The 26734-nt window shown below is 38.8% G+C and overlaps 2 pseudogenes; both read left to right on the plus strand.

The window, feature by feature from the left end:
• LOC101018506 overlaps positions 1-26048 on the plus strand; it is a 43119-nt pseudogene extending 17071 nt beyond the window's left edge.
• On the plus strand, positions 7593-8318 carry LOC101022606 (annotated as a pseudogene).
• Positions 26049-26734: the final 686 nt, after the last annotated feature.

A 26734-nucleotide genomic window follows, 5' to 3' on the forward strand; every position in this document is an offset into this window, starting at 1 on the left:
TAGTCTTGGCCCACATGAACTTATTGCAATACAGTATTTGTTTCAAATTAAAAGCTAAGGTTTGTTTGAAGACAGATACCTTGCTTATTTTTCTGTCCATCCCCTTGGGAGTATGTTGAGGCATAGGATGTGCTAAATAAGCTTATTTTATAAAAACAATAGGATGATGCATGCATGATTATTTTCAATTGACAAAATCTCATGAACTTCCCAGAGATCAGTGGTAAAAAGTTGTTTGAATTCTCGACACCAGGTTAAGGTCTCTGAGGTGGTTTAAAGGCTACAAGGCCAGCTGCAGTGGCTCATGCCTATAATCTCAGCAACTTGGGAGACTGAAGCAGGCAGATCACTTGAGGTCAGGAGTTTGAGACCAGCCTGGCCAACATGGTGAAACCCTGTCTCTACTAAAAATACAAAAATTAACCAAGTGTGGTGGCACATGCCTGTAATCCCAGCTATATAGGAGGCTGAGGCAGGAGAATCATTTGAACCTGGGAGGCAGAGGTTGCTGTGAGCTGAGATTGTGCCATTGCACTCCAGCCTGTGCAACAGAGCCTGGGTGACAGAGTGAGGCTCTGTCTCAAAAACTAAACTAATATAAACTAAAATAAAAGCTATGAGAAGAAAAGAAATTTTCCTGGTACAGTGTTGTTCTCTAGACCTCATGTATTACAGTCTCTGTGAAACTGGGCCAAAGATGGAATTTTGTTTTCTGTGCTTTATGCAGTGACTCAGACAAATCTATGACCTCACACAAATCTGTAACTTCATGTATCACAGTCTCTATAAAAACTGTATCAAAGAAAGAATTTTTCTCTGTGCTTTATAGAGTGATTCATCCAGATCTGTAAAGAAATGAAAACAATTTTAGAGCTTTCAATATCCAGTATTTCATATCAGGTTAAATCTGATACTTTCAAAACTGGAGAAATCTATTTCGGATAGCTTTGATGCTTATAATAAGAATCTTATTGAATGTTATCTAAGGGCTATAGTTCAAGAAGACTAAGACACTATTCAGTCGGGGCACAATAAGAACACCTTATAAGCACCACTCATCCTTCCTTTTCTGAGCATGCTTTTGACATGTTTCAATGATTCAGAGACATTCTAGTGAATCCCATTTTGACAGCAAAATGGGATCAAGAGACCCCAAGGCCATCCTCAGGATCAATGACTCTTTAGAAGACATGGAACTCAGAGATACGTCCCATCAGTACCTAATTTACTGAGAGTTTTTAGCATGAAGGGCTGTTGAATTTTGTCAAAGGCCATTTCTGCATCTATTAAGATAATCAGGTGGTTTTTGTCTTCGGTTCTGTTTATGCTGGATTACATTTATTGATTTGCGTATATTGGACCAGCCTTGCATCCCAAGGATGAAGCCCACTTGATCATGGTGGATGAGTTTCATGATGTGCTGCTGGATTCACTTTGCCAGTATTTTATAGAGGATATTCGCATCAATGTTCATCAGGGATATTGGTCTAAAATTCTCTTTTTTTGTTGTGTCTCTGCCAGGCTTTGGTATCAGGATGATGCTGGCTTCATAAAATGAGTTAGGGAGGATTCTCTCTTTTTCTATTGATTGGAACCCACAGCCAATATCGTACTGATTGGGCAAAAACTGGAAAAATTCCCTTTGAAATCTGGCACAAGACAGGGATGCCCTCTCTCACCACACCTATTCAACATAGTGTTGGAAGTTCTGGCCAGGGCAATCAGGCAGGAGAAAGAAATAAAGGGTATTCAATTAGGAAAAGAGGAAGACAAATTGTCTCTGTTTGCAGATAACATGATTGTACACTTAGAAAACCCCAACGTCTCAGCCCAAAATTTCCTTTAGCTGATAAACAACTTCAGCAAAGTCTCAGGATACAAAAATCAATGTGCAAAAATCACAAGCATTCTTATACACCAATAAGAGACAAACAGAGAGCTAAATCATGAGTGAACTCCCATTCACAATTGCTTCAAAGAGAATAAAATACCTAGGAATCCAACTTACAAGGGATGTGAAGGACCTCTTCAAGGAGAACTACAACCACTGCTCAAGGAAATAAAAGAGGACACAAACAATTGGAAGAACATTCCATGCTCATGCATAGGAAGAATCAATATCGTGAAAATGGCCATACTGCCCAAGGTAATTTATAGATTCAGTGCCATCCCATCAAGCTACCAATGACTTTCTTCACAAAATTGGAAAAAACTCCTTTAAAGTTCATATGGAACCAAAAAAGAGCCCACATTGCCAAGACAATCCTAAGTCAAAAGAACAAAGCTGGAGGCATTACGCTACCTGACTTCAAACTATACTACAAGGCTACAGTAACCAAAACAACATGGTACTGGTACCAAAACAGAGACATAGACCAATGGAACAGAACAGAGCCCTCAGAAATAATACCACACATCTACAACCATCTGATCTTTGACAAACCTGACAAAAACCAGAAATGGGGAAAGGAGTCCTTATTTAATAAATGGTGCTGGGAAAATTGGCTAGCCATATATAGAAAGCTGAAACTGGATCCCTTCCTTATACCTTATACAAAAATTAATTCAAGATGGATTAAAGACTTAAATGTTAGACCTAAAACCATAGAAACCTTAGAAGAAAACCTAGGCAATACCATTCAGGACATAGGCATGGGCAAGGACTTCATGTCTAAAACACCAAAAGCAATGGCAACAAAAGCCAAATTTACAAATGGGATCTAATTAAACTAAAGAGCTTCTGCACAGCAAAAGAAACTACCATCAGAGTGAACAGGCAACCTACAGAATGGAAGAAAATTTTTGCAATCTACTTACCTGACAAATGACTAATATCCAGAATCTACAAAGAACTCAAACAAACTTACAAGAAAAAAACAAACAACCCCATCAAAAAGTGGGTGAAGGATAGGAACAAACACTTCTCAAAAGAAGACATTTATGCAGTCAACAGACACATGAAAAAAATGCTCATCATCACTAGCCATCAGAGAAATGCAAATCAAAACCACAGTGAGATACCATCTCACACCAGTTAGAATGGCGATCATTAAAAAGTCAGGAAACAAGAGGTGCCGGAGAGGATGTGGAGAAATAGGAACACTTTTACACTGTTGGTGGGACTGTAAACTAGTTCAACCATTGTGGAAGACAGTGTGGCGATTCGTCAAGAATCTAGAACTAGAAATACCATCTGCCAGCAATCCCATTACTGGGTATATACCCAAAGGATTATAAATCATGTTGCTATAAAGACATGTGCACACATATGTTTATTGCGGCACTATTCACAATAGGAAAGATTTGGAACCAACCCAAATGCTCATCAATAATAGACTGTATAAAAAATGTGGCACATATATATCATGGAATACTATGCAGCCATAAAAAGGATGAGTTCATGTCCTTTGTAGGGACATGGATGAAGCCGGAAACCATCATTCTCAGCAAACTATCGCAAGAACAGAAAATCAAACACTGCATGTTCTCACTTATAGGTGGGAATTGAACAGTGATTACACCTGGACACAGGAAGGGGAACATCACAAACTGGGGCCTGTCTGGGGTCGGGGAAGGGGGAGGGATAGCATTAGGAGATATACCTAATGTAAATGATGAGTTAATGGGTGCAGCACACCAACATGGCACATGTATACATATGTAACAAACCTGCACGCTGTGCACATGTACCCTAGAACTTAAAGTATAATTTAAAAATATTAAAAAATGAAGACATGGAACTCAGAAAAAATGTTATGCTCACAGTTACAGCCCATTACATTGAACAACTACAAATTGAAACCAACAAAAACAAAAGGGACATGGACCAGAGTCTGACACCAAGCATAGGCTTGCATTTGTGTTCTCCCTTGAGAGTTGCACAGACATTACCTAATTCTCCCAAAATAATATGTGACACATGTCAACCAGGGATGGTCACACAAATTTAGTGTTTTTATTAGAGGGCATGTAGGAATGGGGTGCCCATGTGGCTGATCTTATTTGCTCAGACTCCTGCCTCTTCAGAGGTCAAACTGGTATGGTATATCTATCCTAAGACCGCCAACATAAATCACATTTTTAGCATAAAGTACCCGGTATGGCCCAAGCCCTCAACATGTCCAAACATTTATTATAAGGCTGGTTGTTCTAAGGGCCTACCCTTTATGTCCCAGGAACCAGTTGAGGGCAAGACCTTTCTTACAGAATTAACCTTTTATTAGATAGTATTAAAGAATGAAGAAGGTGATAATATGAGAAATACAAAATAAGGGCTTGTATTGTCTTACTGGAAGAATATGTATATTTTTTTCTTGACTTTTGAAAGTATATTCTTTATCTGAAAGATGTAACTAGGCTCTAGCAAAATATGCTGTAAGTATATGTTTTTGAAAGTAGTTTATTTTATTTCATTGTTATTCTGCGTTTAGCAACTTCCAATCTGATTACAGTTGAACCTTGAACAACGTGGGTTTGAACTTTGAGTTCACTTACCATGGATTTTTTTCAACTAAAATACACAGTATGAAAATATACTGTTTGAGAAATGTGAAACCCACATATATGGAGGGTCATCTTTTGGTATACACGAATTCTGCAGGGCCACTGCTGGACTTGGGTATGCAAGGATTTTGCATGGATTATCCACAGTGGTCCTAGAACGAATTCTCTATCTATACTGAGGGATGGCTGTAGTTATTTTTCTTGATATAGAACAGAAAAAGTATTTAATAAGGAATATATGTATATGAGACTTAAGAAGGTGTAACACTGATTGTAACCTGGATATGGTACAAATTTCATGGTATTAATTGGCCTAAAATCACTTGATCCAACATTGGGCCTAAATTTCCTTAATGTGTTCAAACTCAAGCTGCTGGAGTTTCTCAAGGAATCATAACCCATGAAAATAAATTATCAATCACCTTTCAACAACCAGAAATCACCACTGAAACAGGCTTTGATCAATCTTAAAAATTGACATCAAATTTTTAGGTTGTTTCCCACCTCCTATTGAATTTTCTACCACCAAGGTCATGCTCTGTCACCTAGAATCAGTTTTAAGACATCCTTCAGATAGTCATCTCTGGTAGTGGGGCATTGAACTATCTTCAGTTACAGCACAAAATCCCATACAATTTAAACTAAGCTAAAAAGAAATTCCAAACTCAGTGGAGTTTTCTCCTCCACTCTAAGTGAGGATCGTGCCCTGGTTAGCTTTGTTAGTTCAACCACATAGATAGACCTTATCTAAGGAAAGATAAGTACCCTATCTCACAATTTCCAAGTATCACTTAGAAACAAATTTTATGAACTTCTCTTTGGCCTTGTATCCTCTTATCTCCAATCTTGATTTTGAGTTATAGGAAAGAGGAACAGCCTTAGTTGCCACTCCTGTAAAATCAGTAAATCATGGTGGTTCAGGTCCTAGAAGGATGCCACAGCTTCTCCTGAGTCTGATGAGTGATGGTACTCATGGTGTTGTGACACAGTGTCCACTCAAAAGCACTATCAGTGCAAAAATCCACAAGTCGTTCTTGCAATCAATCTAGAAAGTATATGGCAGCAAGAGATTTAGGCATCTACTATTCATTCATTCATTTGTTCACTCGCTATTTCAGCTAGGCTATATACAGCCAGATAATAGGACCAAAAAAAAAAAAACCATATTTTTGAAGACAGTCTTAAGTTCAAACTTCAGATGTGGATAAGCATTTCTTTAGCAAATTTTTATCAGTTATGGGCTGTATTGAAGATAAAAATGCTATGAATTAAACCCAACAAGTATTTATTGTTCATCCACTAAATGCCAGACACTGCATTTTATTTATGTATGATTCAATATACCAGTCTCTGCCCTCATAAAGATGACTTTTTGGTGAGGGAAATAAACAAGTAAAACTATAAATGCAACCAGGCTGATAATGTTTGCCAGAAATGTTATGAAAACTACAATGTAAAAGAAAATGTGGTAATTCCAATAAATGGGAACAAGTACTCTGTGAGTTCAGAACAAGAAGAGACTATAACCATAAAAAACAGCCCTAGGCTTAAAATAGCTGGTCTTTAAAAAAGTTATACAAGGTGTAATTGTAGAGATAAAGGGACCATTCAAAAGGAAAGACCAGCATAAGCCAAGTCAGATATGTTAGAAAGTGTAGGTCTTACTAAAGGTACTGTAGAATTATTCCATTTGACTGAAGCACTGAATAGGTGTGTTGAAATGAAAGATGAGACTGGAAATGAGATTAGGGCTTGACAAAAAGGGACTTGAAGATCAGGAAAATAGAATCAGACATCTTTAAACCATACCAGAATTCCAGATTTGGCTTATGGTTTTACTGCCATCAAGAGTTTATAATTTGGTATAATGTGGGGTTTTTTGATCAAATTCTTAATAGATTCTATCTGGAAGATTGGAAATAATTTTTATTTTGAGGAAAAATCATATCCGTCATATCCCCAGATCCCTTTGTATTATTCCTAATCAATTTAAATTAAAAAACAAACAAAAGTAGGACTTATTTCAACAAAATCAATTTATTTTAACATTGGGAAACCATATCGGTGTTTTCTGAGATTATTATTGAAAATTCAAACTGGGAAATCCATGTTTTAAAAGTATAGGAAGCCAAAGATCTATTTATTAACTACTTTCAATTTATATTTAGAATAATGTACAATAAAGAGAAATGATTCATTGCAAATAATACTATAAAATTATCCCATGTATAATTTTTTCAATGAGTCAATTTTATAATATCAGACAAACAAAAGCTGAAGGATTTCATCAATAACAGACCTGTCTTACAAGAAATGCTAAAGGGACTCCTTCAATCTGAAAGAAAAGGACATTAATGAGCAATTAAAAAAATCATCTGAAGGTACAAAACTCACTGGTGGCAGCAAGTACACAGGGAAAAAAAGAATATTATAGCACCACAATTGTGGTGTGTAAACTCCTCATATCTCAAGTGGAAAGACTAAAAGATAAACCTATCTAAAATAACAACTATAACAACTTTTCAAGACATAGATAGTATAATAATAAATAGAAACAACAAAAATTTGAAAAGCATGGAGATGAAATTAAAGTGTAGAATTTTTATTCATTTTCTCTTTGCTTGTTTGTTATTTGTTTGTTTATGCAGTCAGGGTTGTCACCAGTTTGAAATAATAGGTTATAAAACATTATTTGCAAACCTCATTGTAACCTCAAATCAAAAAACGTAAAACGGATACAAAAAGAATAAAAAGCAAGAAATTAAAACATACCACCAGAAAAAAATCACCTTCGCTAAAAGGAAGACAGGAAAGAAAAGAAGACCACAAAACTACTAGAAAAAACATAAAATAGCAAGATTAAGTCCTTACTTATCAATGATTACATTGAATGTGAATGGACGAAACTCTCCAATCAAAAGACATAGAGTGATCCTCCACTGATCAGGCCTCCAAGCACGTTCCCCAGGCCCCTATCCAGGTCTTCATCTCTCCTATTCCTGCCACTGCCACCTCTACCCTTGGAGAATGAGTTAACTAGGAACATGTCTCCTCACATCCAGAGGTCTGGCAGTCAGTTCTTCAGCAGAGGCAGAAGAGGTGGCAGAGTGGCCATGTGCTTCCTAGGTGGAGTCATTATCTCCATCATGGAGGTGGATACACAGCACAACCTAGAGCCCCTGCCTCCACACACACATTGCTCCAACACTGAGGCCAACAAGAGTGTGGAGGTCCATCAGTTCTGGAGAGTCTTTGCACAGTTGGCTGGAGATGACATCAAGGTCAGCGGCGCAGAACTGATGAATGTTCTCAACAAGGTTGTTATCAGTAGGACCCCCAGACACGAAGACTCGTGGTTTTGGCATTGATACATGTCAAAGCATGGGTAGCCATGATGGATAGTGACATCACAGGCAAGCTGGACTGAGAATTCAAGTACCCGTGGAACAACATCAAAGGTGACAGACAATATACAAAGCGGTTTGATATTGACGATCTGGAACCATTGCACCAGTGAACTTGCAGGGGCCTTTGAGGCAGCAGGGTTCCACCTGAATGAACAACTCTAACATAATATTCTGACACTACTTGGATGAAGGAGGGAACATGGATTTTGACAACTTTATCAGCTGCTTGATCAGGTCAGATGCTTCGTTCCATGCCTTGAAATCTCTTTACAAAGATGACACTAGACCCCTCCAAGTGAATATCCAAGAGTGGCTGCAGCTGACAATGTGTTTCTAAATGGGAAACCCAGGCCTGCCCCTTCATGCCTTGCTATAGGAGTCACCTTGGAGCCTCAGCCTCTCCCAGTGCTGATCCCATTTGCAGTCACATCTTCATGGGTCCTGCTGACAAATGGGCCTTTTGTTCTTCAAGCCCTTGGCACCCAGCTTCTCGGTCAACATCCAGGGTCAAATGTGCCCCAACATGCCATGCCCTGAGTTGGTCCCGACTCTAAAACATGCTAACAAGCTCTTCCAACAGTCACCCCACCCCACCATACCCATCTCACTCTCATGCCATAACCTCACTCTTGTAACTGTGCCAACGTCAACACTTGCATTGCTCGAATGCCCCAAGGGCCCTCTCTCAGTTCTGGGAGGACGACTCCACTCCCTACACACCCTGGTCCACGCATTCACAGTTACCACCCAAGCAGTCAAACATCAGGCTATTCCAGTCCCACATGTTCCAGTGGTTTCATCTGTATTCTACTCCTAGTCTGCCAGGCCCAGGAGGAAGAGAAAATGTATGAAAAAGAGAGAGAGAGAGGAAGGAAGGAAGGAAGGAAGGAAGGAAGGAAGGAAGGAAGGAAGGAAGGAAGGAAGGAAGGCAGGCAGGCAGACAGGCAGGCAAGCAGGCTTATTTCACTTAACATAATGACCATGAATTCAACCCAAGTTGTTGCAAATGACAGAATCTCATTCTTTTTGATGGCTGAATAGTACTCCATTGTGTATATGTAAGCATTTTCCTTATCCATTAATCTGTTGATTAACACTTAGGTTGTTTCCAAATATTGGCTATTGTGAAGAGTGCTGCAACAAATGTGGAAGTGCATATATCCCTTTGATATGCATATTTCCTTTTGGGGTGGTATATGCTCAGCAGTAGAACTGCTGGATCATATGGTAGCTCTTTTTTTAGTTTTTTAAGGAACCTTGTGATTTGAGCTCCTTATATATTCTGGTTATTAATCCCTTGACAGATGGATAGTTTGCAAATATTTTCTCTTATTCTGTGGGTTGTCTCTTCACTTTGTTAATTTTTTTCCTTTTTTAACTTAATATGATTTGACTTGTCCATTTTTGCTTTGGTCACTCAGGAAATCTTTTTCCATACCAATGTCAAGAGTTTTCCTCATGTTTTCTTGTAGTAGTTTCATAGTTTGAGGTCTTAGATTTAAAACTTTAATCCATTTTGATGTGATTTTTGTATATGGTGATAGATAGGGGTCTATTTTCATTCTTCTGCATATGAATATGCAGTTTTCCCAACACCACTTATTGAAGAGATTTTTCTTTCCCTCATGTATGTTCTCCGCACCTTTGTCAGAAATGAGCGCTCTGTAGGTGTACGGATTTGTTTCTGGGTTCCCTAATCTGTTCCATTAACTACACGTACGTTTTTATGCCAGTAACATGCTGTTTGGGTTACGTAGCTTTGTAGTATAATTTGAAGTCAGGTAATGATTCCTCCAGTTTTGTTCTTTTTGCTCAGGACACCTTAGGCTATTCTGGGTCTTCAGTGGTTCCATATAAACTGTAGGATTTATATGGAACCTAAATAATTTTCTCTATTTCTGTGAAGAATGTCATTGATATTTTGATAGGGAATTCACTGAATCTGTAGATTTCTTTTGGTAGTACGGACATTTTTTAAATGTCCATTCTTCAAATTCATGCACATGGAATAACCTTTCCATTTTTGTATACTCTTCAATTTCTTTCCTCAGTGTTTTATAGCTTTCATTGTAGAGCATAACTAGTTGAAGACGGAGGAAGGAACATATTTAAAAATCTCTGGAAATTATTCTAAGGGTAAACATCAAACTATGAATACTGATTCACTGTGTTGGATATTTATTCACTGTTAGAATTAATAAGTAAATCAATATTGAATTCCTTACATGCAGCCAGGATGCAAAATACATCCTCTAAATCCTATTCCATCTTCCATTAATTGTCTAGTGAAAATATTTAATAAGAATCCAAAAAGAAAGTTTTCCACAATAAATTAAATGAAATATTTGGGTTGTGAGTGTAGTTGAGTGTTGATGAGGCAGGAAATTAAAGAAAAATACAACTAAAAAGAAAAAGAAATAAGTTTTCCTGTATTAGGCTGACTTGTCCCAGAGGCAGCAACAGGCACAGACCAGACCCAGGAAAAGTCTTCATAATGTTATCTAATGTGCTCTGGAGACTCTCCCAGCACTCCCTCAACATAGGGAGAAGAAAAACTAATTTTCCTTTGTTTAATGGAATAAGTTTTTAGATTCCTGTTCTCTGTAACTAGTGACTTCAAGTATTCTGTTTTATCTAAGAAGTAGAGTGAAGGTCATGAGAAGCCTGAGTAGGCCTGAACTACAGCTGCCTGGGCACCATAGTGAAGGTTATAAGATAAACCAGTATAAGGCTCTTTAGAGCAAAACCTAGATAACAGACATCTGGGTTGCTTGGCAAGGGTCATGTGCAATCCTGAGTTTGTCCTGCCTCTATATCCCTGCTTTCACACCACTGTAAGCTTGCTTCAAGCTAGCCCACCCACTTTTGTGAAGTGTGTATGAAAGTCAAGTGCTGTCTTTGCATGTGAGTCTGCTGGGGCCTGAGTGCACTCAATAAAAATTCTCTTGTTTTAACCCGAGGTCTCTCTCTCGTCCTCCTGGATCCTGCAACATTGATAAGTCACTGTCAGGCTAACATTTTTTATAATGAGCTACTTTGACAATACTTCCATAACTTTCTCTAATGATACAGATTTTGCCTCCTCTCTCGCTGTCACACACAAAACTTTTGGCCATACTGGGGAATCTTATGATTCTCCCTTATAATTGCAAAACACTAGAAATTTTCGTTTATTTTCCCTCTTCTCTTGCAGACAAGGGAACACCCCAGACATGGCATCAGAGGTCCACATGACAGGCCCAATGTGCCTCATTGAGAACACTAATGGGCGACTGATGGCGAATCCAGAAGCTCTGAAGATCCTGTCTGCCATTACACAGCCTGTGGTGCCTGTGGTGGTGGTGGCGATTGTGGGCCTCTACCGCACAGGCAAATCCTACCTGATGAACAAGCTGGCTGGGAAGAAAAAGGGTGAGTGGCATGAGCAAAGCTCTGCCAAGTCCCTTCTGTCCATCTACACAGTCAGCATCCATTACGAGGATGTGAGGAGAGAAAGTTACAGATGAGGATGAATACTGAAAGCTAACTTTCCATTCACAGTTGGTCTCATCTTCACGCTGTTCCAGGGGATAAGATTAAATTCATTAATTATTCCCACGATATGTTAGTTTCCCTTTCAAAAGCACAAATTATGCCTTTCCTAAAAGGAGTAAAACTGTAATAAAAATAATTAATGCACATAATAATAACTACAATAAACTATACAATGTTTATTACAATTTTTATGCCATAACAGCGAGTTTACAGTGATCTTTAAGATTGAAAAAATGTTTCAGTCTTTATTGGATATTCTTTTTTATTGTTGTAAAAAAAACATAAAATTTAACCTCGTAACCATTTTTAAGTGTACAGCTCTGTGACATTAATTAAATTCACACTGTTATACAACTGTCACCTCCATCCATATCCAGAACTCTTTCATCTTGCCTAACAGAAACTCTGTACTAAATAAACAAAAGCTCCACATTAACCCATTGCCTGCCATCATTCTACATTCTATCTCTATGAATTTGACTACTACAGAAAACTCATAAGTGGAATCATTCAATATTTGTCCTTTTATGACTGTCTTATTTCAATTCATATGTCTTCAAAGTTCATCAGTGTGTTAGCACGTGTCAAAACTCTTCCTTTTTAAGGCTTAGTAATTGTATGATAATTTGTTTATCTCTTCATCTGTCAATGGCCACTTGGATTGCTTCCACCTTTTGTCTATTATAAATAATGCTAATAGGAACATGAGTGTCTGAATATCTGTTCAAGTCCCTGCTTTCACTTCTTTTGGGAATATATCCAGAAGGGGAATTGTTGGCTTATGGAGTCATTCCATGTTAACTGTTTTTTTTAAAGAAATCACTGTACCATTTTCCACAGTGACTATACCATTTTATATTCCCAACAGAAATGCACAAGGGCTCTAATTTCTCTACTCCCTCACCAACATTTTTTATTTTCAGGGTTTGTTTTGTTTTGTTTTGTTTTGTTTGATAGTGTCCATAGGAATGGATGTTAAGTAGTATCTCGTTGTGGTTTTGATTTTGATTTCCATAATGACTAGTGATATTAAGCATCTTTTCATGTGCTTATTGGCCACTTGTATATCTTCTTTGGGAAAATGTCTATTCAAGTCCTTTGTTCATTTATTAATCTGGTTGTTTATTTGTGTTGCTTTGTAAATTTTTTTATATTTTCTAGATATCAATCCCTTATATACATGTTTAGCAAATCTTTTCTTACATTCTATGTGTTGCCTTTTTTAACTCTGTTGATAGAGTCCGTTAACACACAAAAGTTTCATATTTTGATGAAATCCAACTAATCTATTTTTTCTTTTATTGACTATACTTTTGGTCTCTTATTCAAAAAAATCATTGCCAAATCCAATATTATAAAACTTTTGCCCTTTGTTTTCTTCTATAACTTTTATAGTTTTAACTCTAATGTTCAGCTCTTTGATTCATTTTGAGTTCATATTTATAAGTTATAAAGTAACAGCCCAACTTTTTAAAGGAGATATCTCATTGCCTCAACATCATTTGTTAAAGAGACTCTCCTTTCTTCATTAAATGATCTTGACATCCGTACTGGAAATCATTTGACCATATATGTCAGAGTTTATTCATGGGCTGTTTTTCTATTCCATTGGTTTATATGTCAGTCTTTATACCAGTACCATACATGGTTTTGTAATACATCTCAGAACTCAGAAACTGTGAGATTCCAACTTTGCTCTTCGTTTTTAAGATTATTTTCATAATTAGGGGATTTCCAGAAATTTCATATGAAAGTTATGGTGGATTTTTCTATTTATACAAAGTAATTGTCATGTTGGTAGGTATTACATCAAACCTGTACATCATTTTGGGTAGTAGTGACATCTTAAGAATATTAAGTCTTCCAATCCATAAACGCAGGATGCCTTTCTAATAATTTATGTCATCTATAATTTCTTTAAAGGGTGTTTGAAGTTTTCACTCTACAACTCTTTCGCCTGCTTGGTTAAGCTTATTCCTAGGTAGTTTATTCTTTTGATGCTGTTAAATGGGATTGTTTTCAAAATTTCCTTTTCTTTTTGTTTAGGAAGGAAATTAGAATTCCTGTTCTAATTCTATTTTTATACACTAGCAACTGATTTCTCCATATTGACTTTGCATGCTGCAAATTTGATGAATTCTTTTAAAAGTTCTAATAGGTTTTTGTGGAATATTTAATGTTTTCTACAAATTAGATACTACTCTCAGTAGACAGATAATTTTACTTTTTCATTACCAATTAGGATGCCTCCTTTATGCTTTTCTTGTCTAATTACTCTGAACAGAACTTGCAGTGTTCTATGGAACACAATTGGCAAAAGTAGGCATCCTTCTCTTGTTCCTGATGTTATAGGAAAAGCTATGAAACTTCATCATTAAATGTGAAGTGAGCTGTGGGTTTTTAATATATGGCCTTTATTATGTTGAGGTACTGTTTTTCTATTTCTACTTTGTTGATTGTTTTTATCATGAAAGCCTCCTGAATTTTTCCATGCATTGGATATTCAAATTTCCTATTTCTTTGATTGTAACTAAGTAAGATGAATAGTGATTGTTGTTTCGCTTCTCTCCTAACCTTATATATGCTACCTTTTCCTTTAACTACCAGAATTGCCTGTTACTAGATCTCCATCTCTGGTCTCCTCTCTCCCTTGCAGGCTTCTCTCTCTGGCCTACAGTGCAGGCCCCACCAAGGAATCTGATGTGGTGTGTGCTCCATCCTGCCAGGTAGCCAGGCCACATCCCAGTTCTGTTGGACACTGAGGGTCTGGGAGATGCAGAGGCTGTGAGACTCAAGGATCCACCAGGAGGAGTCCCTCTTCTCTGAATATTTTATGCACCATTTAATTTTTTATTTACTATTTAATTGTTTATTAACTATTAACTACAGGCCATAATATGTGGGGTTTAACACAGATGCATAAAGGGAGCACAAATAATCCCAGTGTCATGAGTCTTATCCTGCAGAGAACTTTAGTTAAGAATTTGGGTGCTAAAGCCCCATGACTTTCTGTTTAAATTTAAATTCTGTCACCAATTCAGTACCCTGAGAAAACTGACTTATTTTATACTCAGCATTCTAATCTTTAAAATGTATGGAAAAGACCTATGTTGGCCACATAGAATTATTTTGAATATTTAATGAGATAAACAGTACATTTCAGGTGTAGATCAATTATTTGATACAATAGCAACTCATAGTATCAATCTTATATGTGAATTTTGTTATTGAGAAAAGATGAGAAAATTTTAAATTTACATTGTAACTCATGCCTTAAAATGTCCACCAACCTTGAATTTTAATTTTACAATTATTTGTTGATCATCATTAGAAGACTTAATAAGGATCATTGTAACCCAAAAACACTCGTCAAAAAACTACCCAAAAGCGACATCCTACTGAGAATACTTTTTGTATTTGGCTTCCTTTGATATGTCATTAGTGCTAAAGAACAAACAAACAAAAAAGAACAAAAACCCTCTAACATATGAACATAGTTTTACTACTGTTACTCTAGAAAGTGCTGTGATGATGAAACTTGCTCCTGACTCCAACCAGAATGATTCCTGGATCTTCGCCTCGGGTCGGCCCTCCTGAGCAGCACCTTCGTGTACAACAGCATGGGAATCATCAACCAGCAGGCCATGGACCAACTGCAGTATCCTTTGTGACCCAGAACAGCACCGAAGTCAGAGGTGACACCTGTATTCATAAACTAGCTGCCTGACTGTGAATCCTGATGAATCAGGCTCAAGAGGAGAAAACCAAAAATAATGCAAGTACAGAGGAGAGATCCCATGTATCCACTTTAGAAATGACACTTAGGTTAGGAGCAAAGGAAAATGGAAAGTTTGGGAATGTGTTGAATATGGGATGAGGTCCCTGTTCATTTTATCACATTTCCTTAGTTAGCTACTCAGCTATGTGACAGAGCTGACACATCGAATCCGATCAAAATCCTCACCTAATGAGAATGAGAATAAGGATTCAGCTGACTTTGTGAGCTTCTTCCCAGACTTCGTGTGGACACTGAGAGATTTCTCCCTGGACTTACTAGCAGAAGGACAACCCATCACAGGAGATAAGTACCTGACATACTCCCTGAGGCTGAAGCAAGGTAACGGAGAGCTTCAACTGATATATGAGGATGAGAAAACAAAAGAAATTATCAGTTTTCAGTTTACTATTGCTAGTTTTCCCAAATTTGCAGTTTTCTATGTCTTCAACTGGCTATTCCTATAAATTAATGCTTGTTGAATATCTGAATTAATAGATTTTATTTTAAATTACGTTTGTCCTTGTTCTAAAACAAGTTTCATGTTCTTTCACCTATGTGTATGCTATGATTAAGTTAATTTTATCTCCCTGCCAAGGGTTTGTGATCTTCTATTTAGCCATAGAATGTGGAGTAAAATGGATATTTATTTAAAGAACATAGACTAAAACACGAACGTGTGCTAGTCCAAGCACTGGCAAACTACAGCCCAAGGCAAATCATGGCCAATCCTGCCTGCCAGCTGTCTTTGTAAATAAGATTTTCTTGGAATAATGCTACGCCCATTCATTTACAGATTTTCAAAAACTGTTGTCATGCTCCAATAACAGAGTTGAGTATTTGGAAAAGAGACCACCCAGCCTGAAGAGCCTAAAATATTTACTATTTGGCCCTTTACAGAAACACTTATATTAGGCAATTGTATGATTTTTTTATGTTTTTCTAGGCACCAGTTAAACAGATAAAACTTTTCTTTTTTTTTTTTTTTACCAAGCTCAAGTCCAACCTTCTCTGCCTACATCAATATTTACATATGAATAAAATCCTTCCTCAAATAGAGAACAATAGCTTCCACCTTTTAGGCTGTTTTTTTTGTTTGTTTGTTTTTGTTTTTGTTTTTGTTTTTTTATACTTTACGTTCTAGGGTACATGTGCACGACCTGAAGGTTTGTTACATATGTATACATGTGCCATGTTGGTGTGCTGCACCCATTAACTCGTCATTTACATTAGGTATATCTCCTAATGCTATCCCTCTCCCCTGCCCCCTTCCCACAATAGGCCCCGGTGTGTGATGTTCCCCTTCCTGTGTCCAGGTGATCTCATTGTTCAATTCTCACCTATGAGTGAGAACGTGCAGTGTTTGGTTTTCTATTCTTGTGACAGTTTGCTGAGAATGATGGTTTCCAGCTGCATCCATGTCCCTACAAAGGACACGAATTCATCCTTTTTTATGGCTGCATAGTATTCCATGGTATATATGTGCCACATTTTCTTTATCCAGTCTGTCACTGATGGACATTTGGGTTGATTCCAAGTCTTTGCTATTCTGAATAGTGCTGCAATAAACATATATGTGCATGTGTCTTTAGAGCAGCATGATTTATAATCCTTTAGGTATATACCCAGTAATAGGATGGCTGGGTCTCATGGTATTTCTAGTTCTAGATCCTTGAGGAATCACCACACTGTTTTCCACAATGGTTGAACTAGTGTACAGTTCCACCAACAGTGTAAAAGTGTTCCTATTTCTCCACATCCTCTCCAGCACCTGTTGTTTCCTGATTTTTTAATTATTGCCATTCTAACTGGCGTGCTATTGTACACGAAGGTGCTGCTCAGGAGGACTGCCATTCTAACTGAGAGATGGTATCTCATTGTGGCTTTGATTTGCATTTCTCTGATGGTGAGTGATGATGAGCATTTTTTCATGTGTCTGTTGTCTGTATGGATGTCTTCTTTTGAGAAGCGTTGGTTCATATCCTTTGCCCACTTTTTGATGGTGTTGTTTTTTTCTTGTAAATTTATTTGAGTTCTTTGTAGATTCTGGATATTAGCCCTTTGTCAGATGAGTAGATTGCAAAAATTTTCTCCCATTCTGTAGGTTGCCTGTTCTCTCTAATGGTAGTTTCTTTTGCTGTACAGAAGCTCTTTAGTTTAATTAGATTCCATTTGTCAATTTTGGCTTTTGTTACCATTGCTTTTCGTGTTTTAGATATGAAGTCCTTGCCCATGCCTATGTCCTGAATGGTTTTACCTAGGTTTTCTTCTAGGGTTTTTATGGTTTTAGGTCTAACATTTAAGTCTCTAATCGATCTTGAATTAATTTTCATATAAGGAGTAAGGAAAGGATCCAGTTTCAGCTTTCTACTTATGGCTAGCCAATTTTCCCAGCACCATTTATTAAATAGGGAATCCTTTCCCCATTTCTGGTTTTGGGTCAGGTTTGTCAAAGACTGTGATGGCTGCAGCTGTGTGGCATTATTTCTGAGGACTCCTGTTCCATTGGTCTATATCTCTGTTTTGGGTACCAGTACTCATGCTGTTTTGGTTACTGTAGCCTTGTAGTATAGTTTGAAGTCAGAAGGATGCTCCGCTTTGTTCTTTGGCTTAGGATTGTTTTGGCAATGCGGGGTCTTTTTGGTTCCATATGAACTTTAAAGCAGTTTTTTTCTAAGTCTGTGAAGAAAGTCATTGGTAGCTTAATGGGATGGCATTGACCCATAAATAACCTTGGGCAGTATGGCCATTTTCACAATATTGATTCTCTCCCATGCATGAACATGGTATGTTCTTCCATTTGTTTGTGCCTCTTTATGTCACTGAGCAGTGGTTTCAGGGGTTTCTCCTTGAAGAGGTCCTTACATCCCTTTGTGTTGGACTTTGTGGGTATTTTATTCTCTTTAGCCAATTGTGAATGGGAGTTCATTCAATATTTGCCTCTGTTTCTCTGTTACTGGTGTGTATAAGAATGCTTTGTGATTTTTTGCACAATGATTTTGTATCCTGAGACTTTGCTGAAGTTGCTTATCAGTTTAAGGAGATTTGGGCTGAGACGATGGGTTTTTCTAACATACAATCATGTCATCTGCAACAGGGACACTTGACTTCTTTTCCTAACTGAATTTTGATTTCTTTCTTCTTGCCTGATTGCTCCTCTAGCCAGAACTTCCAACACCACCATATTGAATAGCAGTGGTGAGAGAGGGCATCCCTGTCTTGTGCCAGTTTTCAAAGGAATGCTCTCAGTTTTGCCCATTCAGTATGATATTGGCTGTGGGTTTGTCAAGTAACAGCTCTTATCATTTTGAGATACATTCCATTAATACCCTAATTTATTGAGAGTTTTTAGCATGAAGGGCTATGGAATTTTACAAAGGCATTTTCTGCATCTATTGAGATAATCATGTGGTTTTGTCTTCAATTCTGCTTTATGTCCTGGATTACGCTTATTGATTTGGCGATATGTTGAACCAGCCTTGCATTCCAGGGATGAAGCCCACTTGATCATGGTGGATAAGCTTTTGATGTGCTGCTGATTTGGTTTGCCTGTATTTTATTGAGGATTTTGCATTGATGTTCACTGTGATATTGGTCTAAAAATCTTTTTGTTGTGTCTCTGCCAGGCTTTGGTATCAGGATGATGTTGGACTCTCATAAAATGAGTGAAGAGGATTCCCTTTTTTCTATTGATTGGAATACTTCAGAAGGAAATGTACCCAGCTCCTCCTTGTACCTCTGGTAGAATTTGGCTGTGAACCGCCTGTCCTGGACTTCTTTTGGTTGTAAGCTATTAATTATTGCCTCCCAATTTCAGAGCCTCCCAGGGTCTATTCAGGATTCAATTATTCCTGGGTCACTCTTGGGAGAGTGTATGTCCAGAAATTCATCCATTTCTTCTAGGTTTTCAGTTTATTTTACAGAGGTGTTTGTAGTATTCTCTGATGGTAGTTTGTATTTCTGTGGTGTCAGTGGTGATATCCCCTTTATCATTTTTTATTGCATCTATTTGATTCTTCTCTCTTTTCTTCTTTATTAGTCTTGCTAGTGGTCTATCCATTTCGTTGATCTTTTCAAACAACCAGCTCCCGGATTCATTGATATTTTGGAGGGTTTTTTTGTGTCTCTATCTCCTTCAGTTCTGCTCTGATCTTAGTTATTTCTTGCCTTCTGCTAGCTTTTGAATGTGTTTGCTCTTGCTTCTCTAGGTCTTTTAATTGTGATGTTAGTGTGTCAATTTTAGATCTTTCCAGCTTTCTCTTGTGGGCATTTAGTGCTATAAATTTCCCTCTACACACTGCTTTAAATGTGTCCCAGAGATTCTGGTATGTTATATCTTTGTTCTCATTGGTTTCGAAGAACATCTTTATTTCTGCCTTCATTTCGTTATGTACCCAGTAGTCATTCAGGAGCAGGTTGTTCAGTTTCCATGTAGTTGAGTGGTTTTGATTGAGTTTGTTAATCCTGAATTCTAGTTTGATTGCACTGTGGTCTCAGAGGCAGTTTGTTATAATTTCTGTCCTTTTACATTTGCTGAGGAGTGCTTTACTTCCAACTATGTGGTCAATTTTGGAATAAGTGTGATGTGGTGCTGAGAAGAATGTATATTCTGTTGATTTGGGGTGGAGAGTTCTGTAGATGTCTATTAGCTCCGCTTGGTGCAGAGCTAAGTTCAATTCCTGGAGATCCTTGTTAACTTTCTGTCTTGTTGATCTGTCTAATGTTGACAGTGGGGTGTTAAAGTCTCCCATTATTATTGTATGGGAATCTAAGTCTCTTTGTAAGTCTCCCAGGACTTGCTTTATGAATCTGGGTGCTCCTGTATTGGGTGCATATATATTTAGGATTGTTAGCTCTTCCTGATGAATTGATCCCTTTACCATTATGTAATGGCCTTCTTTGTCTCTTTTGATCTTTGATGGTTTAAAGTCTGCTTTATCAGAGACTAGGATTGCAACCCCTGTTTTTTGTTGTTGTTGTTGTTTTCCATTTGCTTGGTAGATCTTCCTGCATCCCTTTATTTTGAGCCTATGTGTGTCTCTGTATGTGATATGGGTCTCCTGGATACAGCAAACTGATGGGTCTTGACTCTTTATCCAATTTGCCAGTCTGTGTCTTTTAATTGGACCATTTAGTCCATTTACATTTAAGGTTAATATTGTTATGTGTGAACTTGATCCTGTCATGATGATATTAGCTGGTTATTTTGCTCGTTAGTTGATTCAGTTTCTTCCTAGCGTCAACGGTCTTTACATTTTGGCATGTTTTTGCAATGGCTGGTATCGGTTGTTCCTTTCCATGTTTAGTGCTTCCTTCAGGAGCTCTTGTAAGTCAGGCCTGGTGGTGACAAAATCTCTAGGCATTTGCTTGTCTATAAAGGATTTTATTTCTCCTTCACTTATGAAGCTTAGTTGGGCTGAATATGAAATTCTGGGTTGAAAATTCTTTTCTTTGAGAGTGTTGAATATTGGCCCCCACTCTCTTCTGGCTTGGAGAGTTTCTGCCAAGAGACCTGCTGTTAGTCTGATGGGCTTCACTTTGTGGGTAACGTGACCTTTCTCAATGTTAACCTGCCCTTAACATTTTTTCCTTCATTTCAACTTTGGTGAATATGACAATTATGTGTCTTGGAGTCGCTCTTCTCGAGGAGTATCTTTGTCGTGTTCTCTGTATTTCCTGAATTTGAATGTTGGCCTGCCTTACTAGGCTGGGGAAGTTCTCCTGGATGATATCCTGAAGAGTGCTTTCCAGCTTGGTTCCATTTTCCCCCTCACTTTCAGGCACCCCAGTCAGACGTAGGTTTGGTCTTTTCACATAATCCCATACTTCTTGAAGGCTTTGTTCATTTCTTTTTCCTCTTTTTTCTTTAGACTTCTCTTCTCACTTCATTTCATTCATTTGATCGCTGATACTCTTTCTTCCAGTTGATCGAGTCTGTTACTGAAGCTTGTGCATTTGTCACGTATTTCTCGTGTCATGGTGTTTATCTCTGTCAGTTCGTTTATGGCCTTCTCTGCATTGATTATTCTAGTTATCCATTCTTCCATTCTTTTCTCAAGATTTTTAGTTTCTTTGCACTGGTTACGTATTTCCTCCTTTAGCTCTGAGAATTTTGATGGACTGAAGCCCTCTTCTCTCAACTCATCAAAGTCATTCTCCGTCCAGCTTTGATCCGTTGCTGGCGATGAGCTGTGTTCCTTTGGAGGGGGAGATGCACTCTTATTTTTTGTATTTCCAGCTTTTCTGCCCTGCTTTTTCCCCATCTTTGTGGTTTTATCTGCCTTTGGTCTTTGATAATGGTGACGTACTGATGGGGTTTTGGTGTGGATGTCCTTTCTGTTTGTTAGTTTTCCTTCTAAGTCAGGACACTCAGCTACAGGTCTGTTGGAGTTTGCTTGAGGTCCACTCCAGACCCTGTTTGCCTGGGTATCAGCAGCAGAGGCTGCAGAAGATAGAATATTGCTGAACAGTGAGTATTGCTGTCTGATTCTTGCTCTGAAAGCTTTGTCTCAGGGGTGTACCCATCATGTGAGGAGTGAGGTGTCGGTCTACACCTAGTGGGGGATGTCTCCCAGTTAGGCTACTCAGGGATCAGGGACCCACTTGAGCAGGCAGTCTGTCCCTTCTCAGATCTCAACCTCTGTGCTAGGAGAACCACTGCTGTCTTCAAAGCTGTCAGACAGGGACTTTTACATCTGCAGAGGTTTCTGCTCCTTTTTGTTTAACTATGCTCTGTCCCCAGAGGTGGAGTCTACAGAGGCAGGCAGGCCTCCTTGAGCTGTGGTGGGCTCCACCCAATTCGAACTTCCCGGTGGCTTTGTTTACCTACTTAAGCCTCAGCAATGGCAGGTGCCCCTGCCCCAGCCTCGCTACCACCTTGCAGTTAGAGCCCAGACTGCTGTGCTAGCAATGAGGGCGTGGAACCCTCCGGGCCAGGTGTGGGATATAATCTCCTGGTGTGCTGTTTGCTAAGACCCTTGGTAAAGCACACTATTAGGGTGGGAGTTACCTGATTTTCCAGGTGTTGTATGTCTCAATATCCCTTGGCTAGGAAAAGGAATTCCCTTCCCCCTTGTGCTTCCCATGTGAGGCGATGCCTCGCCCTGCTTCAGCTCTCACTGGTCGGGCTACACCAGTGAACCAGCATCGACTGTCTGACATGCCCCAGTGAGATGAACCTGGTACCTTAGTTGAAAATGCAGAAATCACACGTCTTCTGTGTCACTCATGCTGGGTGCTGGAGGCTGGAGCTGTTCCTATTCGGCCATCTTGGGTGCCCCCCCAGATAAAACTTTTAATCTGCCCCGACTCTGTATCCAGAAGTTCTTCCCAAAGAAGAGATGCTTTATCTTTGATCGGCCTGTTCACCACAAGAAGTTTGCCCAGCTCACGAAACCACGTGATGAAGAGCTGGACCCCAAATTTTTGCAACAAGTAGCAGACTTCTGTTCTTACATCTTGAGCAATTCCAAAACTAAAACTCTTTCAGGAGGCATCAAGGTCAACAGGCCTTGTAAGTCCCCTTCCTAGTACTTCTGCTCATTGTTTAAGACTAGGGGAGCATAGAATAACTTCCACCTAGTTTCAGCTTTGAAAAATCCCAATCTACTACTATATTTGTGTTAAATTCTAGATGGCACCAATGTTTCTAATATATATAGTTAGTCAAATTTCCAGGCTAGGAAAAGGCCAAGGGAAAAAAAGTTCTATTGCTTAAAATTGCCCTAGTGAACTGGACCTGCACATGCAATACAGTAGCCCCTAGACAGGTGTATCTATGTAAACATAAATGTAAATAATTTAAATACGGAAAATTTAAAAGTCAATTCACATGGCTGTAATTCATATCTACAAGGACTCATATCTACATGTACTTAGTGGCTAGCACACTGAACAGCACATATAGAATATTTCCAGCATTACAGAAAGCACTTTTGGACAAAATTGTCATAAAATAAACTAAATGGATGACTCCTTTTTACTGGAATAGTGTCATTTGTTTCATACACATTGATCAAATGCTTACTATGAATAGACTGAAGATACAGACATAAATGAAATAGATATGGTTCCTGTCCTAATGGTGCTTGGGGTTAAAATGGATGCAAACATTCAATTAACACAAGTCTATGTAATCTAGTACAAGAACTCTCAAATGTTGGTATGCATGCATATCTTCTGAGGATCTTACCAAAGAGAAAAGTCTAATTCAATAGATCTTGGACAGGGTCTTAGAGTCTGTATTTCCAGCAAGCTTCCAGGTGATACTGAGGACATTGATGCTGTGAGGAAAATAGGTGGTATTTGACATGCTCAGAATTACATGGAATAGAGACTTTCTTTACTATAAGAAACATTAGCATCTGTTCTCCATATGCAGGTCTAGAGAGCCTGGTGCTGACCTATGTCAATGCCATCAGCAGTAATGATCTGCCCTGCTGGAGAATGCAGTCCTGGCCTTGGCCCAGATAGAGAACTCAGCTGCAGTGCAAAAGAGTATTGCCCACTATGAACAGCAGATGGGCCAGAAGGTGCAGCTGCCCACGGAAACCCCAGGAGCTGCTGGACCTGCACAGGGACAGTGAGAGAGGGGCCATTGAAGTCTTCATCAGGAGTTCCTTCAAAGATGTGGACCATCTATTTCAAAAAGAGTTAGCAGTAATTTTTGTCTCAAATTTATACAGTTTAGGGTCGTGGAAGCCAAAGTACTACAAGGAAAGAAAATGAGTATCTATTTTGATAGAAGTAATTCTTCCTAGCTTTCATAATGGTGACAACAGATTTGTAATCACATAATCAAAAGGACCAATTGTATTATTACAGACTCAAAGTCTTAAAACATTTTTTCCTGAATAATTTTCCCTTTACCTAAATGCATGTAACTGACAACCAGAGATTCTAATAAAATTACCTGCCCACTCTTCTAAGACTGATTTGATATTCTAGCCAAATGCAAAGAAAATTTTCATCCTACTTATCTTGAACAGGCTTCTGTTCAGCCACATTTATTCCATATGAAATCATTAGTCCAATATGCAAAAGCAGAGTTTTCCTCTAATGGTTGACACAAAGCTATCAATCTCAGCCCTGAACCTCACCTCCAAAAAGAAAGCGACTTCAGTAGAAAGTGGGGTCAGGAGGAAGAGTGTGGTCCTGGTGAGAAGCCTGTCAGTTTCTCCAGGGTCATTGACTTTTATTTTGAGAAGTCATTCCCAGAATTCTGAGGTCAAGCTCACATCCTTTCCCTGTTACTCCTTTTACTTCCTATTTTTACATTAAAGGCCCAGCTAGACAAAAAGCACAATGACTTGTAAACAGAATCAGAAAGCATCATCAGATCATTGCTCAGCTTTACTTTAGGATATTTTCAGTCCTCTAGAAGAAGAAGTGAAGGCAGGAATTTATTTGAAACCGGGGGGCTATCATCTCTTTATTCAGATGCTACAAGATCTGAAGAAAAAGTACCATGAGGAACCAAGGAAGGGGATACAGGCAACCAAGATTTATCTGTCAGTTATGGAAAGCTTCTGACCTGCCTCCTGCAAACACCAAGGTGACCAAGCTTCACTGCACACAGATGTGCTTTTTTGTTTGCATAACATTCATGTTTTTATTCAATAACATATGCAAAGAGGCTGATATACCAAATATGTCCTAGGTGCTCATCAAAGAGAGTGCAATTAACTATTGTGTTATAAATTCAATTAGCAGATGAAGTACCAAGTTGCTATTATCATCATTACAGCTGGGCTTTTTCTGTTGCAAGAGACAGGAACCTAATGATGGTTACTTAAACAAAAATAGTAATTCATTGATTTAGGCTGCAAACTGACTTTACAGGACAGGTGGGTCTAAGGTTTCAAATAACATCATGAACTGTCTCTCTGTCCAGTGTTTCCCCATCCCCACAGTTTTGTCCCTCCCATCCTCCCTCTATCTGAGTCACTCTGATATTTGCTTTCTCAAAGATGGCTTCATTCCCCAGCAGGCTCAGCCCATCTGGGACCACAGCATTACCAGTTCCAAACTTAGAGCCCTTAATCTAAACAGGACAGAGACCATCTTTTTCCCGGTATCTATATTAGCCTACTAAAAATGACTGCTAAGTAGGATGCTCTGATCAGCTTGCCAGGAGCATGTGCCTGTCACTCTGACAGGGAGTTTGATCACCAAGAACAACAGGGTCAAGAGGAAGAATTACCAGAGGAAAGCATGGCAGGAAGATGAACAGGAACACCTGCTTCCAGCCATTTCCTACTCTCAATCTGTGTTCTCTGGGTCCTAAGGTTGAAGAGATTCTACAGACATACTTGAAATCCAAGGAGTCTATGACTGATGCAATTCTACAGACAGACCAGACTCTCACAGAAAAGGAAAAGGAGATTGAAGGTGAGGAGTGAGTTAAGAGATTAGATGGCCTCAAAAGCTCTAAAAGTTGAAATAACTTGACTGGATAAACATGGGACCCATTAACTAGAGCAGGATTCACAAAGGTGTGTCTTACTTGCTGCTGTCGTCTCTGAATAGGGCATCTGCTGTCAACAACAACGACAGGTAAGCGTAAAACGAAGAATGAGGCAACAAGATAACCCCACACAAATTTTTCTTCTTCCTTTTCCTCCACAGTGGAACGTGTGAAAGCTGAGTCTGCACAGGCTTCAGTAAACATGTTGCAGGAAATGCAAAGAAAGAATGAGCAGATGATGGAACAGAAGGAGAGGAGTTATCAGGAACATTTGAAACAACTGGCTGAGAAGATGGAGAGGACAGGGCTCAGGTTAGTTAAAAGAGCAAGAGAGGACCTCGCCTTAAACTTCAGGTGCATCTAATTGCATCACTGAGGTTTCTTGTTTTTCTGTTTTCTTCTCTCCATTCTCCCTGATCACAAACTTAGTGTGGCAGGGAGAACATGTAGCTTCCAGGGAAGGACTCCTGCTTTGCTTACTTTGTACTTTTCATCCCTGTCTGGTCCCGCCTTGAATCCGCTACTGCTGTCTGGTCACTAAACTGCAAATATTGCAGTTCTGCCACACTCAGTCCTTTACATACCCTTCATTTCAAGGCAGCTATTATCTGCCAGGCATCAATAAAATATCTGTATCTCGGTCGGGCACGGTGGCTCACACCTGTAATCCCAGCACTTTGGGAGGCCGAGGCAGGCAGATCACGAGGTCAGGAGATCCAGACCATCCTGGCTAACATGGTGAAATCCCATCTCTACTAAAAATAAAACAAATTAGCTGGGCATGGTGGCGGGCACCTGTAGTCCCAGCTACTGGGGAGGCTGAGGCAGGAGAATGGCGTGAACCCGGGAGGCAGACCTTGCAGTGAGCCGAGGATCGTGCCACTGCACTCCAGCCTGGGCGACAGAGCGAGACTCTGTCTAAAAAAAAAAAGAAAAATGTGTATCTCTTGCTTAATACCATATGAAGAAAGAACTATATCCTTATTACTTAAAAGAAGAAACAAAGGTTCAAAAAAGAATAAATAATTAAGTTCACACAGCTAGTAAATA

The sequence above is a fragment of the Papio anubis genome, chromosome 1 (assembly GCF_008728515.1).
Source record: "Papio anubis isolate 15944 chromosome 1, Panubis1.0, whole genome shotgun sequence".
In the NCBI taxonomy this organism is placed as follows: Eukaryota; Metazoa; Chordata; class Mammalia; order Primates; family Cercopithecidae; genus Papio; species Papio anubis.